Source organism: Humulus lupulus, chromosome 3 (assembly GCF_963169125.1).
Source record: "Humulus lupulus chromosome 3, drHumLupu1.1, whole genome shotgun sequence".
In the NCBI taxonomy this organism is placed as follows: Eukaryota; Viridiplantae; Streptophyta; class Magnoliopsida; order Rosales; family Cannabaceae; genus Humulus; species Humulus lupulus.
Genome location: NC_084795.1, coordinates 47,399,032 through 47,407,046, shown reverse-complemented (window position 1 = coordinate 47,407,046; position 8,015 = coordinate 47,399,032). Strand labels below are relative to the sequence as shown.

Genomic DNA, 8,015 nt, shown 5'->3' with positions numbered 1-8,015 from the left:
CATGATTATCTGAGTTACATTATGATATGACTTGATATGCATACTACTACAAAATTGACATGGGACGATGGTTTTAAATCGTCGTATGAACTCTCGTACGTCGGTTCTAATACTGTCGTCCCATGCAATGTCATGCCATGTAAAGCAAGATACAACGGTTTAAATAAAAGCGTCATCTCTTGTTGTACATGAAATGATTGTTCCTATACAAACGTTATCTCTTGTGATACATGAGACGACGGTTCCTACTCAAGCGTCATCCTCGTGCAGGACATGATATGACAATTTATGTGCAAGCATCGTCCCCTGCAATACATAAGACGACAGTTTTGTGGAGACCGATGTCCCATGTAGAATATGAGAATTTTTTAATTTTTCTATTTCCAACCACTATATATTCATTCATAATTTCCTGTGTAATTACAACATAGTCCAGTCAAAATCAATAGGTAGTACAAGATCAAAATATACTTGCAATAACTATGTAAGTGCTAACTAAAAATTACAATTAGTATATTTTTTTAATTCTGATTTCAAAAGTTACTCTAGCTATGACTCATCCGCTCAAGAAGCTTGGCTTCCCATTCATTTCGAGTTTCATTGATTTCGCCAAGTGTATATGTATTCTTCCCAGCACACTACAAAGCACAAAATAAAAAACTAAGTTAGAAATTAAATTCAATAGAATTGTAGTTCAATAATTATAAATACTTACATTACTAGTTAGTCATCGCATGGGCGTCTCATTCAAGCAATAGTCCTTCATAATCCTTATGATATAAAAGTCGCACTCTACTGATGATGTTTGACGAGGACAATTGACTATTTTCCACTTGTAATTTTTTTCATTCCTTCTTGTCTTTCGCTTGATGTGTGAAGAGACACTATATATACATCAATATGAAGAGCACATTAATTTTTTATTTCCATATCAAATAACTATATTATATTCTAAAATGAGTTTCAAATGTATTACCTGTTCATAAGGTTCTTAAAATCATTTGGATGAGATTTTTAAGTGGATCAAGATAGTAAAATGTAAGGTAATCTGGATCAATGATCACTAACATCCAGTGACGTTTGCATTTAAAAAGAAGTTATTAAAATAAACATCATAAGATATAAGTAAAATTAATATTAAATGAAAATTTTACTTACAAAAAATGATATGGCATTAACCAAGTTTGACCCATCACTGCGTAATTGATACACTCTGAGATAATTTTAGCCTGCTTATCCATATTTGCTCCAATTCTCGATGACCATGATGGCTCAATGAAACCAAAAAAGTGTGATCTCTCTCTATCGCACAACTCAAAATATATTATACTACATACATGAAAGTTAATGATATTATATTTATACTTAAAAAGAAACTAAATTATATAATGTTTATTAATTTAAAAGAAACTATATAAGTCATTTTATGTATAGTTAACATGGATATTTTATAAACACTTCCACTCTCACAAATAAATCACAAGTAATAAAACACCACATTCAAAGATTGAGCATCTTTTGGGAAGGTCTCTCAAGTAACTATGTAGTTTTAACCACATTGATAAATAATTGGCTTACCAAACTTCATGGCTTCAAATATATAAATTTATAAAAAATATATATATTTTAGACTCAAAAAGTGAGAAAAAAATGGAATGGTGTAAGGAGCAAATCACATAGTGACACATTACTTACTTCAAACCTTAACCTTTACCTCACTAGCGTAGATCTTACTCCATGAGTTTCTCAAGTCCATCAATCCAAATCAAAGTCTTAAGTATATTTATATTATTAATTATTGAATACTTAAAACTTCCAAACTCTAACTACCATGCAGAAGTGCATGGAAACACTAGATATTTCAAAATAAATGAAAAATTAGAATGTATAGACAAAGCTATAAGCTCAACTTTCGGGTTGCTAATATATTTTCAGAACTTAAAATTGTGTTTATAAAATTACATATTACCATGAAATGAAAGTGTACAATTCTCAGCCTTAAACCAACGTACCAAAGAGCTATAAATAATAATATTAATTCACTCTTGTTAAAATGAGAAATCAACATTATTTTCTTAAACAATTTACCATCTGGGTAAAGAAAACTACAGCATAATTTAAACTTGGCAGACTAAAGCGCAGCAAGAAGCATACATAAATATTGATTACAAATCTATGGTGCACAAAAATTAAACAACAATTTGCACATCCCAAATAAATGTGAAATTTTGAATTGGGCGTATCATTTTTCATACGATCAACTTCACAATTTCACTTTTAATTTTAAGAGAGAAATTAAGATTGGCCAGTCCAGTTAACTTTCAAGAAAGTTGCACCAAGCCATAAACCTGATATTTTACTTAATTGATAATGTTGACAACGCATGAAATCCATACTTGCAACACAACAGACAAAAAATTCAACTTGACTAATACATGCATCAAACATCACATTAAATATTACCTTAATGGCCACCTTCTGACGTCAAAAGCTAAAATTCTCGCAAACTCCTTTTTATTTTCTAGCATCACACTGGCCTTCATGACATCTTTCTTGTGTACAGGGCCTATGCTTATACCACTAACAGGAATATTTACTTATGGGGTTTTAAGAAACTCCAGCAATGCTTCCAAGGAACCAAGAGTAGATGCTTGCACACAAACTCCTTCACCACTCTTGTCGACCCTGCTCATGACAGACTTCATATCCTCCATAGTTGTTTCCTTGATATCTTCCAAGTCATCATTAGGGCCCACCACATATAGACCAGTACCAGCAATAGCATGCTCAAGGCCCAGCATAAAACATTTATTAGAAAATTAAGAAATCTCAATTCAGATGTGGACCTCATCAGTAACCAGTTCAATTCCAAAGAGCTTAGGGCTTAAAAAGCATGGAGGATTAGCAAGAATAATCACCTGTGCTGTGATCTTTATACCTTGTGCAGCCTTGATTTCCTTGTGATGTAGATAGGTTCCCTAAACATCAAACAAACGATAAATCAAAATCAAAATATTTCAGAACTATGATTAAGGGACACAAGGACATCACAATATCCACACAAAACAGTAAGAAAACATATTTAATGATTTAAAGTTCGCCAGCCCAATCCATAAAAATTATCTCTGTGCAAGACATTGTGCAATTCAAGTTTAATGAAATGTTCCACCTTGTCACCTTTGGTGGCCTCTAAACAATAATAATTTTGTTAATTGGGAGTAATTAGTAAATCATGGAAAGCTTATATCAGTATAGACAACAAGAATTCCTAAATGTAAAGTAAAGAAAAACCCTTGGAGGAAAATTGGCAGCACATGTTAGAGCCCAAATGTAAATTTCCTTGCAATTTTTCTCTATTTAGTTTCTTCACATTAGATTTACTTTAGTTAGTTTTCCAAGTGGAGAAAGACTTTAGGTGAGGCTTCTATGAAAGACACAATATAAAATTAGTAATTGAATTTCTTCTGGAAGATTCTCCAAGAATAATATTAGTTTCTCAGGAAAAAGATTACCTTGACACGGAGCTCTTTCATGGGATGGGGTGTTAACAATGCTCGAATGCTAGCAACAATTGGTCCCTTCAAAATAGAATACATATTGAAAATAATTAGAGAAAATCTTAATGTAATATCTATAACTTTTCATATGAATAATGAATCGAAAGAAAAAATAATGAATTACACAAACTACAAACTCAGACTCTAGGCTGGATTTTGAAGAAGGATTAAAGATGCTTACTTTCATGCCATAACCAACAATTTGATCTCCTTCATGAAGCACTCTGTTGACTAGTAAAACGTCAATAGTTGTCCCATGACCTTAACCTCTAATACAATACACTGGCAAAAAGAACGAGATTTAATCAGATTAAACTAGTTTTAACTGTGTGAGAGTTGAGTAATGGTATGGTGAAAATAAAGAAAACATGCACTTCATTGCTGAAAGTAAGCTTTTCAACCATATTTTTCTGAGTCCATTGAACCAATAGTAACAACATATCTGGAATGCCTTCACCATTGAAATAGTTACCCCAAACACAAAACATCAGACAAGGAAGCAAAAACAGACAGTCCAAAGAGAATAAAAAGTTACATTGAAATATGAACCCAGAGTTAGTAAATCATATGTAATGGCACTTGTAGGTACAATGTTGTTTGTCTCTCCCATTTCTTTGTTTTTGTAGTAGAACTCATTATTTAAGCCTTGTTCCTTGAACTGGGTAACAATCTGATGAGCTGATCAAATTTAAGAAATTTATTAGTACAATCGAACAAACAAAGTATAAAAGAAAAAGAAATTGGAAAGCTTCTGACCTGAGTGAGCCTCATGTTGAACTCATTTTGGACATCCTTAGATTGTTGCTTCTTTGCCTTTACAATTGGTGCTTGTAGGTGCTTTTCCACCCATAGAGTCTGTCTACCTGCAAATTTAAAAATTGAATAAAAAAACATGAGTAAAATGTGAAGCAAATGGTGAAGGAAGACACCCAGTACTGGTCAGCTATAGTGTGCACCTTGTTCAATGCCACAATAAACTCAGTATTCCTCATTTTCAAAAGATTCAATGACTCGATTGTTTGTGGTTCTAAGTCGTGCATAATATCCACAACCAAAATTGCAATATCACATAACCCTGAACCCCTTGACCTCAAGTTTGTGAATGATTCGTGACCATTCATTCAAGTTCAGTAATTATATTCTCATGTAATTCACTTCTGTCTTGTATATTATGATAAACTTGGAATGCAAGACAGAAATTTAAATTCAAACATTAGAAAAATTCTTCAATGCAAGACATTTTTCAATCACCAAAAATGCCCACACCACATTCGAATGCAGAAAGTAGAGCGTCCGTGAAATGGTAATAATCAAGAGTAATGTGCATAGGCAGAAAAGGCAGTATTTCAGTACCAAATAAATATATAATTCACTTCTTACGTCACAAAAATAAAAGAAAATCTAATTAGTCAAAATGAACTACCAGGAGAGGAGGAAAAGCCATTGGCACATTTCTTGCTCACATCCACTCTACTGTGTTCTTTCTAAGTTGTATGGTGCTACTGCTGATGATCAAGTTAGTTCAAAATAGTGAAAAAAATATGAAACATTCATTATTGGTATTGAGACCATAGATATATCAATTCAAAAACTTATCTTTCCATTCAAAGAGTAAATTAAACAATGCTTAACTTATCGCCCTTACAAAGTTATCACTTATGTATGGTTTGTATACAAAATTGACTAGACAAGTACAAGGGGGAGAAATAATTACTTCAGCACATCATTGAGGCCTTGAGGCATTCCTAAACTCTGGCAAGATCGCTCATTCTTTCCTTCATAGCCTAAGGAATAAAAATATATATATATTTTCATTCTTGAAAATAAAATATAATTCACCTATAAATTATGAGTTATTTTATTCGTGCACACACCTTCCTTCATAGCCTAAGGAATAAAAAAAAATTAATATTTTCATTCTTGAAAATAAAATATAATTCACCTATAAATTATGAGTTCTTTTATTCGTACACACACCTTTTATACAGACATCCTACCTAAAGCCAAAAAAATCCAATTACAAAGAAAACCTGATAACTTTGGCCTAATTTTAAGATTACATTTCCAACTTTAAGTTATTGCCAATGACACATTTCCAACTTAACAAAAGAGTTGGTGTCAGTGATATTTTCTTTTCTAGTGAACTTTTATCTGAAATCATATTCAAGAACCAAACCAACACAGAGCAAGTCAAGGTCTGTAACAAGTAACAACTTCTAATCATAATCAAAACAAACAAGAACAAAGAAATAAGTTTACATAGTTCTACCGCAATGATCTACATCAAAGAGTAAGCAATTAACCTACAAAATAAGCATCATTAATTCTACAAAAAAGGGAAAATCGGAAATCGAAGGAGAGAAGGAGAGGAGGACAACAGCTACGGTTTTTTTTCCTTGGGTCCAAAGAGTTGGAGAAGAAAAGAATCTAATTCAGAGCAAAATACTTCTCTTAATAATAAGCCATTGACTGAAGGAAAATAGATTATAAATATCGTAAGAAAATAATGATAAAGAATTAAAGATGCAATCAAAGTCTCTTCTTATTTTTGGAACTTCACGATTTTGATTTGCACAATAAGCTTTGAGTAATGAGTAAGTCTGCCATAGGTTAGAAAGGTTCCCTATGAACAAATTTTCAAAAAGTTTTAGAGATTAATGTTTCAAAAACGTTCAGAGATATAAGTTTACCGTGAGAGAGAGGATTCAATACTTGTTGGGTCTTGAATTCGACGGAAGGGAAGAACGGAACAGGCGACTTTGACGGACCCCAGGTGCGGAGAACCCCAGCAACGTCGTCGTCGAATTCACCTCCCTCTGTAGTAGGCGTCATTGTCGTCGTCTTCGCCTTCACCCTCACCTCCGTTTGTAGTAGGCGACGCCAGTGAGAAGCACGGGTGCAGAGGACCCATCCGTAGTCTTTTCTTCTTCTTTATGCAGAGAAAAAATGAATCCCTGATCCTAATTAAGCCCCAATTCGAATATGACCCATATTTTATTTAAAGCATATTTAAAATTTATTTTTTTTTAATTTTTTTAAATTTAATTTATAGGATGTATTTCTTTAAAATATGACTCATATTTAAATTTATAGCATATTTTAAATTTAGTTTGTTTAATTTTTTTTAAGTATGTATTATTGTTTTTTAATATTCATAGCATATTTTAAATTTAATTTGTTTTAAATTAAAATATTAAAAAATAAATTTTATTAGATTTAGAAGAAAATTTATACTACAACATCATCATAATAAGTATCATTAATGAATTTTTATTTAAAAAAAACTTCTTTTACTAAATATATAATAACTAATTGAATTAACAATTAATATTACAAATTATTAAACAAACATATTTTTTAACTAATAAGTAATCTATATCGTAAATTATTAATTAATACATTTTATGAATATATTTATATATTATACTAAATTATATTTAAAAAGTTAAAATTTTAATTATTACTTGGTTAAAAAAATTGTATTGGATGAGACAACAATTTTCGTAAAAATGTTGTTTCGTGTTAAAAGTAGATATGTTACGACAGTCTTACTAGAATTGTCGTCTCATGGATGTTTTATTTTGCATGGCATGATAGTTCGAGGGCTACTGTTGTGTTATGTCAATTTCTGACACGAGACGATAGTTCTACGAAAACTGTTGTCTCATGTATGTCGTCTAAGTACAGTTTTGTAGTAGTGGCATGTTTAGTTGTACTAAATATGCACGCGGGCCCGTTTCTTATCAGAATGAAATTTTTTATAATTTAGCATGTTATGAGTATATTTGGCATATATGTGATATATGTGTGAGACCACATTATTATGTGGATATATTTGGATTACTCGGCACGAGGCGACCCTAGAGAGCATGTTAGCAGGAAAGTCACAACGAGACCAATACTTGACTCGGGGTGAGTTAAGAGGTATATTGGGTATTTAACACATTACTGGGATATTGGGTAATGAGAATGAATATTTGAGAATATATTTGGAGTTAGTAAGATCATGAGAGAATTATGAGAATTTTAACAATTTTACCCTCGGGGGAATTTTTCGGACCCCAAGCCTTGGGTTTTACTTAAGTTTACTTGAGCTCGAACTAACTTGCAGAAAGAGATATACGTTCAAACACTTCTCTCTTTCTCTCTCCCGTTCTCCTTTTTACTGCTCGTTGCATTTTCGAAGGAAACTCGAGTTTTAAGGCTCAGATTTAAGCAAGGTTAGAGTCATAACAATTCTAGGGAAGATTAGAAGCTTGATAGCCGGAGGATTTAACTGGAAAACGACTCAATCAGAGGTAATCCAAGCTTTAAGTTCTAAGTTTTGAGTTCTTAAGCTTTGATTGGATTTGATAGTTTTGATGAGTTTTTGAATGGATTGTAACTTGGGTTTTGATGGTTTTGGGATGCTGAGTTGTTTGGGAGCTTTGTTTATGGGATTTGGCTATGTTCGGATAG

The 8,015-nt window shown here is 32.1% G+C and overlaps 1 pseudogene; it reads right to left on the bottom strand.

Moving 5' to 3' along the window:
* Positions 1-388: 388 nt before the first annotated feature.
* On the bottom strand, positions 389-4,889 carry LOC133822637 (eukaryotic translation initiation factor 5B-like; annotated as a pseudogene).
* Between the last annotated feature and the right edge of the window lie 3,126 nt (positions 4,890-8,015).